The sequence below is a fragment of the Brachyhypopomus gauderio genome, unplaced genomic scaffold, assembly GCF_052324685.1.
Source record: "Brachyhypopomus gauderio isolate BG-103 unplaced genomic scaffold, BGAUD_0.2 sc43, whole genome shotgun sequence".
Taxonomy (NCBI): domain Eukaryota; kingdom Metazoa; phylum Chordata; class Actinopteri; order Gymnotiformes; family Hypopomidae; genus Brachyhypopomus; species Brachyhypopomus gauderio.
The window spans coordinates 2,157,620-2,170,119 of record NW_027506869.1 but is presented as its reverse complement, the minus strand read 5'-3'; the positions used below and the strand labels follow the sequence as shown (position 1 = coordinate 2,170,119).

The 12,500-nt window shown below is 43.1% G+C and overlaps 1 protein-coding gene and 1 non-coding gene across 3 annotated transcripts in view; both read right to left on the bottom strand.

The window, feature by feature from the left end:
• Positions 1 to 310, bottom strand: part of LOC143486055 (18S ribosomal RNA) — a 1,839-nt gene extending 1,529 nt beyond the window's left edge. Inside the window, exon 1 of the ribosomal RNA XR_013123122.1 lies at positions 1 to 310. This exon is cut by the window's left edge and continues 1,529 nt beyond it. This is a non-coding gene — a ribosomal RNA (18S ribosomal RNA).
• dcdc2b (doublecortin domain containing 2B) overlaps positions 1 to 12,500 on the bottom strand; it is a 71,695-nt gene that overhangs the window by 45,504 nt on the left and 13,691 nt on the right. The window lies entirely within an intron of this gene.

Here is a 12,500-nt window from a genome sequence, read left to right as displayed (position 1 = left end):
GTCGCCGCCGCGGAGGGCGCGCGATCGGCCCGAGGTTATCTAGAGTCACCAAAGCGGCCGGGGGGCCCGCGCCCCGCCGGATGGGTTTTGGATCTGATAAATGCACGCATCCCCCAGAGGGGTCAGCGCTCGTTTGCATGTATTAGCTCTAGAATTACCACAGTTATCCGAGTAACGTGTGGAGCGATCAAAGGAACCATGACTGATTTAATGAGCCATTCGCAGTTTCACTGTACCGGCCGTGTGTACTTAGACCTGCATGGCTTAATCTTTGAGACAAGCATATGTTACTGGCAGGATCAACCAGGTAGCTGCACCGCGGTGGTGAAAGGGACACCAGCTAACGTCGCGGCCACCTCGGCGTGCTCCATCCCCCGGGCAGGGTCAGGGGCCCACCTCGGTACCGGACGCCCACCATCGGTGCAGCAGGGGTGCGCCGTCAGCGTGGGGGAGAGAGCCCTCGTCAGCTCCCAGCACGCGCGCGCGCTACTGTGGGACGTAACCGAGAAATGAGTGATTCCGTGACCAGGCGGGGTGAGGCCAAGCATGTGTTGAACTAACCCGATCCACTGCTGGCTCTCACCCGTACACCATGGACGCCGATAGCGGACACCTGTGTAGACAGACCGGCCTTCAACGCTTCCCTCAGACGGTTCCGGGTGAGGATCGTGTCTTTTCAGACCGAGGCCCCCCCATAGAGGCATGCCCGCTGGTTTGGGGAGGAACTACCCGGGCGGCACAGAAGGCTTCAACCCTAGGCCCAACCCAAGGCCTGTGTCTCGGTCATCATGATCATACCGAGGCTGCCGACCTCCCATCCTGAAGGAGCGCACACACCTCATGGGAGAGTTTTTGATAGGTATGTCATGTTGAGGCTGCCGTCCTCAATGAGCGCAGTCACCCCTTTTGTACAGCTTTCGTTGGTGAACGATCATACCCGAGAGGCTGCCGACCTACCCGTCCTGAAGGAGCGCATCCACCTCTCGCCCTATTCCTGTACCTAGGTATGTCGCACCGAGGTTGCGGCTCTGAGCAATATATAGGATATGAGCTCGCACCTCATTGTACATTGCGCATTGGTTTGACCGTGTGTCTTTCTTATGACAGGGAGAAACCTTAAGTGGTAACCCGAGAGCCTAACCCCTGGCGGGCATCGTATGCCAATAGATCGGGAGAGCTCCGAACGCCCTCGAGATTGACGCTCTCCCTAAAAACCTGCTGGTAGGTTTTTGCAATCCACCGTACGCGTTTTCCTCCACGGCCGGGGAGGTTCTCGCCAGCCATGCCCGCCAAGGCAAATCTTCCCTCGGACACACCTCGGACGCTCGACCCCTGAAAAGGCCTGGCTGAACCAAGTGATGGTCGATGCTACTGGTATAACTGAAAAACCCCTGGCGGACTTGGGTTCGGATAACGGTCTTAGAGCGCACCTAGGTACTGTGCCATTGGATCCGGTAAGGCCAGCCGAAACCAGCATCTTCCGGGCTTGCGCACAGCACCCTCCGGATACGCACAGGCCGAGGTAGAGCATGTGAGGCTGGTGCCTGGAGGTCGGCGAGACCTCCAGTGTTAGGGGGGTCACCACTCCACCCCTAACCGGTGAAAGTGTTAGAGTCAGGCTAATGTTACCTTCACGCACCGCCTTGCATCCAGGCCTTATGAATGGGATAACCATTATAAGGTTAGGATGAACTCAAGAGACATGCTCTCCTATATACCTGCTGGTAGGTGTTTGCAATGCACCGTATGCGTTTTCCTCCATGGCCGGGGAGGTACTCGCCAGCCATGCCCGCCAAGGCAAATCTTCCCTCGGACACACCTCGGACGCTCGACCCCCGAAAAGGCCTGGCTGATCAAAGTGATGGTCGATGCTACTGGTATAACAGAAAAACCCCTGGCGGACTTGGGTTCGGATAACGGTCTTAGAGCGCACCTAGGTACTGTGCCATTGGATCCGGTAAGGCCAGCCGAAACCAGCATCTTCCGGGCTTGCGCACAGCACCCTCCGGATACGCACAGGCCGAGGTGGAGCATGCAGGCTGGAGGTTGGACAGACCTCCATAAGGGGTGTCACCACTCTTACACCCATGCCCAGCAGTGGCATTTCGGTCGGGCGCAAGCAGTGGTTCGAAGGCCTGAGAGACACGGATGTCTTTGACCTCCATCAGCAGGGGTCACTTATCCCTCCCCTTAAGCCGTCAAGGTGCATTAGAGTCGGGCTAGTTCACCTTAACGCACTGCCTTTCTTCTGATCCTTATTATGGTACAATCATATAAGGCTCAGAAAGCATGCTCCCCTATATACCTGCTGGTAGGTGTTTGCATTACACCGTTAGCGCATTCCTCCAGGGTCGGGGAGATGCCAGACAGCCATGCCCGCCAAGGCAAATCTTCCCTCGGACACACCTCTGAGACTCGATTGCCGAAAGGGCATGGCTGATTCAATAAGTGGTTCGTGGCAATGGTATAACACCTACCATTCTCAAACACATGGGGGGGGTTTACGGCCTTAGAGCGCACCTAGGTGCTATACCATTGGATCCGGTAAGGCCAGCCGAAACCAGCATCTTCCGGGCTTGCGCATAGCACCCTCCGGATACGCACAGGTCGAAATACATTACGTGAGGATGGAGGTAGGACGACCTCCATAAGGGGGAGCATCACGCCTCCACCCTTGCCCAGCGTGGGCACTTTGCTCGGGCACAGCCCGTGTCATTTAAAGGCCTGGATCTTTTCAGACCTCCGGGGGGGGCCTCACTCCCCCCCTACTTTGCTCAGAGGGAGCCTCTTACTCGGATAAAGTGTGTGACATTACATGCTTTCATGCATGGAGCATTTCTGACATCCACACATAGGGCCCTCATGCTTAATCATAAGCCCAAATGTGCACTTTAAACGGATAAAGTGTGTGGCATTACATGCCTTTAAGCCTGGAACCTTTCCGACATCCACACATAGGGCCCTCATCATTATTCATAAGCCCAAATGTGCACTTTAAACGGATAAAGTGTGTGGCATTACATGCCTTTAAGCCTGGAACCTTTCCGACATCCACACATAGGGCCCTCATCATTATTCATAAGCCCAAATGTGCACTTTAAACGGATAAAGTGTGTGGCATTACATGCCTTTAAGCCTGGAACCTTTCCGACATCCATACATAGGGCCCTCATGCTTTATCATAAGCCCAAATGTGCACTTTAAATGGATAAAGTGTGTGGCATTACATGCCTTTAAGCCTGGAACCTTTCCGACATCCATACATAGGGCCCTCATGCTTAATCATAAGCCCAAATGTGCACTTTAAATGGATAAAGTGTGTGACATTACATGCCTTTAAGCCTGGAACCTTTCCGACATCCACACATAGGGCCCTCATGCTTAATCATAAGCCCAAATGTGCACTTTAAATGGATAAAGTGTGTGGCATTACATGCCTTTAAGCCTGGAACCTTTCCGACATCCATACATAGGGCCCTCATGCTTAATCATAAGCCCAAATGTGCACTTTAAACGGATAAAGTGTGTGGCATTACATGCCTTTAAGCCTGGAACCTTTCCGACATCCATACATAGGGCCCTCATGCTTTATCATAAGCCCAAATGTGCACTTTAAACGGATAAAGTGTGTGGCATTACATGCCTTTAAGCCTGGAACCTTTCCGACATCCACACATAGGGCCCTCATGCTTAATCATAAGCCCAAATGTGCACTTTAAACGGATAAAGTGTGTGGCATTACATGCCTTTAAGCCTGGAACCTTTCCGACATCCACACATAGGGCCCTCATCATTATTCATAAGCCCAAATGTGCACTTTAAACGGATAAAGTGTGTGGCATTACATGCCTTTAAGCCTGGAACCTTTCCGACATCCACACATAGGGCCCTCATGCTTAATCATAAGCCCAAATGTGCACTTTAAATGGATAAAGTGTGTGGCATTACATGCCTTTAAGCCTGGAACCTTTCCGACATCCACACATAGGGCCCTCATCATTATTCATAAGCCCAAATGTGCACTTTAAACGGATAAAGTGTGTGGCATTACATGCCTTTAAGCCTGGAACCTTTCCGACATCCACACATAGGGCCCTCATCATTATTCATAAGCCCAAATGTGCACTTTAAATGGATAAAGTGTGTGGCATTACATGCCTTTAAGCCTGGAACCTTTCCGACATCCACATATAGGGCCCTCATGCTTAATCATAAGCCCAACATGTACACTTTAATCGGATAAAGTGTGTGACATTACATGCTTTCATGCATGGAGCCTTTCTGACATCCACAGAGAGGCCCCTCATCCTCTCTCATAAGCCCAAGAGTGTCATTTAGTCGGATAAATTGTGTGGCATTACATGCCTTTATTCCTGGATCCTTCCTCACATCCAGAGAGAGGCATACCAACCTACTCTCATAAGCCCAAAAGTGCACTTTATTCGGATAAAGTGTGCAAAATTCCATGCATGGATCGTTTGTGAGATCCATAAAGAGGCCTCTCAAATCCTCTAAAATGCCCAGGGAGTGACCTTTGGTCGGGCAAAGCGTGCGCCATAATCCTTGTCTTCATTTATGGTATACCATATATGTGGCTTTCAGAAGACCCTCTCCCCTATATACCTGATGGTAGGTGTTTGCATATCACCCATTCATAAAATCATCCAGACAGGGGGAATGAGATGCATGTCCGTCTGGGTGCACATTCGGCGGGCACTGTCAGAGGATCGAGGCCTCTGGATGATCCACCCCTTGGTCAAAATTGGAACATAGTGCGATTTTTGAACACAAAATCATACGTATGGTATAACATTTTTATCGACATAGAATTATTTTCGCCGAAAACTGACGCCTATGGTATACCAAATGAAGCGACATAGAATATTTTCCACTTGAAAACTTCGTTCTGCTGGTATATTTATGGACATAGTGCAATTTTAACAGAATATGGGACTCTGTGCATTTTCTGAAGAAAATATCTTGCGTATGGTATAATTCAGGAAGGGAAATAGACTAATTTCCAACAAAAACCTCATGCTACTGGTAAATTTAAGGACTCTGTGCATTTACTGATCTGACACTTCAGAGTCAATTTACACCTATTTCTAAGCAAGATAGAAAAAAAAACTGACAATTTTTCTTGATCCTGGTGATGTACCCGAGCTAAAGAGCATGTTTTTCGGACACTTTTATGCTTTTTTCCCTAAAAGCCACCACCTGGCAATGTTATAGCATTGGACTCTGTGCATTTCCTGAAGAAAATATCTTGTGTATGGTCTAACAAAGTAAGGGACATAGACTAATTCACTCATAAAACTCCATGCTTCTGGTATATTTATGGACTTTGTGCAAATTCTGACTTGAAAACCTCCACATGATGTTGGTATAATAACTTTACCTCATGCCCAGATGAGTGCACCTTCATTGGACACTCCAAGTGGACAGATGTGTCTGGAGGAGCCACCCAGTGGCAAATGCGTATGGTATAACAGAAAAAATGGACTTAGTGCATTTTCTGATCAGACACTTCAGACTGGATTTACACCTATTTCTAAGCAAGATAGAGAAAAAAACTGACAATTTTTCTTGATCCTGGGGATGTACCTGAGCTAAAGAGCATGTTTTTTGGACACTTTTATGCTTTTTTCACTAAAAGCCACCACCTGCTGCTGGTATATTTAAGGACTCTGTGCATTGCCTGAAGAATACTACTTGTATATGGTCTAACTCAGGAAGGGAAATAGCCTAATTTCCAACAAAAACCTCATGCTGCTGGTATATTTAAGGACTCTGTGCATTGCCTGAAGAATACTACTTGTATATGGTCTAACTCAGGAAGGGAAATAGACTAATTTCCAACAAAAACCTCATGCTACTGGTAAATTTAAGGACTCTGTGCATTGCCTGAAGATTACTACTTGTATATGGTCTAACTCAGGAAGGGAAATAGACTAATTTCCAACAAAAACCTCATGCTACTGGTAAATTTAAGGACTCTGTGCATTGCCTGAAGATTACTACTTGTATATGGTCTAACTCAGGAAGGGAAATAGACTAATTTCCAACAAAAACCTCATGCTACTGGTATATTTAAGGACTCTGTGCATTGCCTGATATGACACTTCAGAGTCAATTTACACCTATTTCTAAGCAAGATAGAAAAAAAAACTGACAATTTTTCTTGATCCTGGGGATGTACCCGAGCTAAAGAGCATGTTTTTCGGACACTTTTATGCTTTTTTCCCTTAAAGCCACCACCTGGCAATGTTATAGCATTGGACTCTGTGCATTTCCTGAAGAAAATATCTTGTGTATGGTCTAACAAAGTAAGGGACATAGACTAATTCACTCATAAAACTCCATGCTTCTGGTATATTTATGGACTTTGTGCAATTTCTGACTTGAAAACCTCCACATGATGTTGGTATAATAACTTTACCTCATGCCCAGATGAGTGCACCTTCATCGGACACTTCAACTAGGCTGAGGTGTCTGGAGGAGCCACCCAGTGGCACGTACATATGGTATAACAGAAAAAAAACGATGGAGTACCGGTGACATCTTGTGGACTTTAAGAGTCAATGCGCCTTCCAAATAAGATTAAACTGTGCACTTTTTTTCTAACAGCATTTAACCATGGTATAATTTAAACTAAACTCTCCTCTTTTATTCTAAGTTCATTTGGCCATGGTATATTTTATTTAAAATGGCCTTTTTTACTCAAAGTGTCTTTTCTACTGGTATATTTTATTTAAAATGGCCTTTTCAATTATGCCGGTACGTTCTCAGCCCACGCAATCAGCAATGATTGGTCTCACCTGTTGCTGATTCTTTTCAATTATGCCGGTACGTTCTCAGCCCACGCAATCAGCAATGATTGGTCTCACCTGTTGCCATGGCTTTTTAAGGAACTCTGGTATATTTAATTTAAAAAGGCCTCTATTTTAGTCTAAGTGTCTATGCCTCTGGTATATTTAATTTAAAAAGGCCTCTATTTTATTCTAAGTGTCTATGCCTCTGGTATATTTAATTTAAAAAGGCCTCTATTTTATTCTAAGTGTCTATGCCTCTGGTATATTTAATTTAAAAAGGCCTCTATTTTATTCTAAGTGTCTATGCCTCTGGTATATTTAATTTAAAAAGGCCTCTATTTTAGTCTAAGTGTCTATGCCTCTGGTATATTTATTTTAAAAAGGCCTCTATTTTAGTCTAAGTGTCTATGCCTCTGGTATATTTAATTTAAAAAGGCCTCTATTTTAGTCTAAGTGTCTATGCCTCTGGTATATTTATTTTAAAAAGGCCTCTATTTTAGTCTAAGTGTCTATGCCTCTGGTATATTTAATTTAAAAAGGCCTCTATTTTAGTCTAAGTGTCTATGCCTCTGGTATATTTATTTTAAAAAGGCCTCTATTTTATTCTAAGTGTCTATGCCTCTGGTATATTTATTTTAAAAAGGCCTCTATTTTAGTCTAAGTGTCTATGCCTCTGGTATATTTAATTTAAAAAGGCCTCTATTTTAGTCTAAGTGTCTATGCCTCTGGTATATTTATTTTAAAAAGGCCTCTATTTTATTCTAAGTGTCTATGCCTCTGGTATATTTAATTTAAAAAGGCCTCTTTTTTATTCTAAGTGTCTATGCTGCTGGTATATCCTCGGACTTTGAAATATTTCAACCTCGCCTAACCCTCAATTAGCGCCGGTTGCCGAAATACTTGCACATTGCAACTTTGGAGACTCTTGCAGAAAGACAATTTGAAATCTGCAATGTGATATTTGAAAGCTGCAATGCCGACCAAAGTGTACTCTGAAACCCACTACACACAGTAGGCTTATAGGCCAACCAATTATGGGACTTTGTCATTTAAATTAAAATTATTTAGGACATCCAGAGGGGGCATTTCATTCATAATTCATGCCCAAGGAATGTGAACTCTGACCTTGCTACACACAGCAGGCTTATAGGCATGGGTCTTTTTTAAACACCCAGAAATCTTTATTCTGTATAAAACAGTTACCCAATAAAAGCCTACTATGACCCCGCAACACACAGCAGGCTTATAGGCCTGAATTTAATTCCTCCAGAAACATATGGTATACAGCTTTAAGGAGGAAAATAATTACTACGGTGGAGTAATGCTGCCATCTTTTGGACTTTAAATGCCGGTGCGCCCTGCACATTTGAATGCAAAATGCTGGGTCTTTTTTTAACCTCCATAAATTAGTAAAATGTATAAAATAGTTACCCTATTTAAGCACACTCTGAGCCCGCCAGACACAGTAGGATGAGACACATGGATGATTTAATACATCCAGAAAATCATCATTCTGTATTAAATACATAGCCTAAGAATGTGCACTAAGAGCCGGCCACACACAGTAGGATGAGAGCCCTGGATGATTTAATACATCCACAAAATCATTATTCTGTATAAAATACATTGCCTAAAAAGGTGCACTAAGAGCCGGCCACACACAGTAGGATGAGAGCCCTGGATGATTTAATACATCCAGAAAATCCTTATTCTGTATTAAATACATAGCCTAAGAATGTGCACTAAAAGCCAGCCACACACAGCAGGCTTATAGGCCTGAATTTAATTCCTCCAGAAACATATGGTATACAGCTTTAAGGAGGAAAATAATTACTATGGTGGAGTAATGCTGCCATCTTTTGGACTTTAAACGCCGGTGCGCCCTGCACATTTGAATGCAAAATGCTGGGTCTTTTTTTTCCTCCATAAATTAGTAAAATGTATAAAATACATAGCCTAAGAATGTGCACTAAGAGCCCGCCACACACAGTAGGATGAGACACATGGATGATTTAATACATCCAGAAATTAGTAAAATGTTTAAAATAGTTACCCCACTTTAGGCATACTCTGAGCCCGCCACACACACTAGAGTGAGACACATGGATGATTTAATACATCCAGAAATTAGTAAAATGTTTAAAATAGTTACCCCACTTTAGGCATACTCTGAGCCCGCCACACACACTAGGATGAGACACATGGATGATTTAATACATCCAGAAATTAGTAAAATGTTTAAAATAGTTACCCCACTTTAGGCATACTCTGAGCCCGCCACACACACTAGAGTGAGACACATGGATGATTTAATACATCCAGAAATTAGTAAAATGTTTAAAATAGTTACCCCACTTTAGGCATACTCTGAGCCCGCCACACACACTAGAGTGAGACACATGGATGATTTAATACATCCAGAAATTAGTAAAATGTTTAAAATAGTTACCCCACTTTAGGCATACTCTGAGCCCGCCACACACAGTAGGATGAGACACATGGATGATTTAATACATCCAGAAATTAGTAAAATGTTTAAAATAGTTACCCCACTTTAGGCATACTCTGAGCCCGCCATACACAGTAGGATGAGACACATGGATGATTTAATACATCCAGAAATTAGTAAAATGTTTAAAATAGTTACCCCACTTTAGGCATACTCTGAGCCCGCCATACACAGTAGGATGAGACACATGGATGATTTAATACATCCAGAAATTAGTAAAATGTTTAAAATAGTTACCCCACTTTAGGCATACTCTGAGCCCGCCACACACAGTAGGATGAGACACATGGATGATTTAATACATCCAGAAATTAGTAAAATGTTTAAAATAGTTACCCCACTTTAGGCATACTCTGAGCCCGCCATACACAGTAGGATGAGACACATGGATGATTTAATACATCCAGAAATTAGTAAAATGTTTAAAATAGTTACCCCACTTTAGGCATACTCTGAGCCCGCCATACACAGTAGGATGAGACACATGGATGATTTAATACATCCAGAAATTAGTAAAATGTTTAAAATAGTTACCCCACTTTAGGCATACTCTGAGCCCGCCACACACACTAGAGTGATAGCCCTGGGTCTTTTAAAACATCCAGAAAACCCACTTTTAAATTATAGGCGCACCGACATTTTTTACCCAAAAGATGGCAGCATTACTCCACCGTTTTCCCTTTTTTTCCCCATTCAAAATTATTACTGAGCTCCACAAACTGCCTTTTCTGTTTAAATCTGTCCCCAAGCTATCTGATCCTTTGCCCGGCCACACAAAGCAGGCTTATAGGCCTGGTTGATTAAAAGTGGGACTTTGTCATTTAAATGAAAATTATTTTTGACATCCAGAGGAGGCATTTCATTCATTAATTCATGCCGACCAAAGTGAACTCTGAGCCCGCTACACAATGTAGGCTTATAGGCCTGGTTGATTGATTATGGGACTTTGTCTTTTAAATGAAAATTATTTTAGACATCCAGAGGAGGCATTTAATTCATTAATTCATGCTGACCAAAGTGTTCTTTGACCCCGCTACACACTGTAGGCTTATAGGCCTGGTTGATTAAAAGTGGGACTTTGTCTTTTAAATGAAAACTATTTTAGACATCCAGAGGAGGCATTTCATTCATTAATTCATGCCGACCAAAGTGAACTCTGAGCCCGCTACACAATGTAGGCTTATAGGCCAGGTTGATTAAAAGTGGGACTTTGTCATTTAAATGAAAATTATTTCAGACATCCAGAGGAGGCATTTCATTCATTAATTCATGCCGACCAAAGTGAACTCTGAGCCCGCTACACACAGCAGGATGATAGCCCTGGGTCTTTTAAAACATCCAGAAAACCCACTTTTAAATTATAGGCGCACCGACATTTTTTACCCAAAAGATGGCAGCATTACTCCACCGTTTTCCTTTTTTCTCCCCATTCAAAATTATGTCTTTGCTCCACAAACTGCCTTTTCTGTTTAAATCTGGCCCCAAGCTATCTGATCCTTTGCCTGGCCACACAAAGCAGGCTTATAGGACTGGAAGAGCCAACCTGTGGATAATTATGGCACTTGGAAATTATTTTTAACATTATTTTGGACTTCCAAAGGAGGCATTTCATTCATTAATTCATGCCGACCAAAGTGTTCTTTGACCCCGCTACACACTGTAGGCTTATAGGCCTGGTTGATTGATTATGGGACTTTGTCTTTTAAATGAAAAGTATTTTAGACATCCATAGTAGGCATTTCATTCATTAATTCATGCTGACCAAAGTGTTCTTTGACCCCGCTACACACTGTAGGCTTATTTTTAGACATCCATAGTAGGCATTTCATTCATTAATTCATGCCGACCAAAGTGTTCTTTGACCCCGCTACACACTGTAGGCTTATAGGCCTGGTTGATTGATTATGGGACTTTGTCTTTTAAATGAAAAGTATTTTAGACATCCATAGTAGGCATTTCATTCATTAATTCATGCTGACCAAAGTGTTCTTTGACCCCGCTACACACTGTAGGCTTATTTTTAGACATCCATAGTAGGCATTTCATTCATTAATTCATGCCGACCAAAGTGTTCTTTGAACCCGCTACACACTGTAGGCTTATAGGCCTGGTTGATTGATTATGGGACTTTGTCTTTTAAATGAAAAGTATTTTAGACATCCATAGTAGGCATTTCATTCATTAATTCATGCTGACCAAAGTGTTCTTTGACCCCGCTACACACTGTAGGCTTATTTTTAGACATCCATAGTAGGCATTTCATTCATTAATTCATGCCGACCAAAGTGTTCTTTGACCCGGATACACATTGTAGGCTTGTAGGCCTGGTTGATTGATTATGGGACTTTGTCTTTTAAATGAAAATTATTTAAAACATCCACAGTGGGCATTTCATTCATTAATTCATGCCGACATGTGCGCACTTTGACCCGGATACACATTGTAGGCTTGTAGGCCTGGTTGATTGTGAGACTTTGTCTTTTAAATTAAAATTATTTAAAACATCCACAGTGGGCATTTCATTCATTAATTCATGCCGACATGTGTGCACTTTGACCCGGATACACATTGTAGGCTTGTAGGCCTGGTTGATTGTGAGACTTTGTCTTTTAAATGAAAACTATTTAAAACATCCACAGTGGGCATTTCATTCATTAATTCATGCCGACATGTGTGCACTTTGACCCGGATACACATTGTAGGCTTGTAGGCCTGGTTGATTGTGAGACTTTGTCTTTTAAATTAAAATTATTTAAAACATCCACAGTGGGCATTTCATTCATTAATTCATGCCGACATGTGTGCACTTTGACCCGGATACACATTGTAGGCTTGTAGGCCTTGTTGATTGTGGGACTTTGTCTTTTAAATTAAAATTATTTAAAACATCCACAGTGGGCATTTCATTCATTAATTCATGCCGACATGTGTGCACTTTGACCCGGATACACATTGTAGGCTTGTAGGCCTGGTTGATTGTGAGACTTTGTCTTTTAAATTAAAATTATTTAAAACATCCACAGTGGGCATTTCATTCATTAATTCATGCCGACATGTGTGCACTTTGACCCGGATACACATTGTAGGCTTGTAGGCCTTGTTGATTGTGGGACTTTGTCTTTTAAATTAAAATTATTTAAAACATCCACAGTGGGCATTTCATTCATTAATTCATGCCG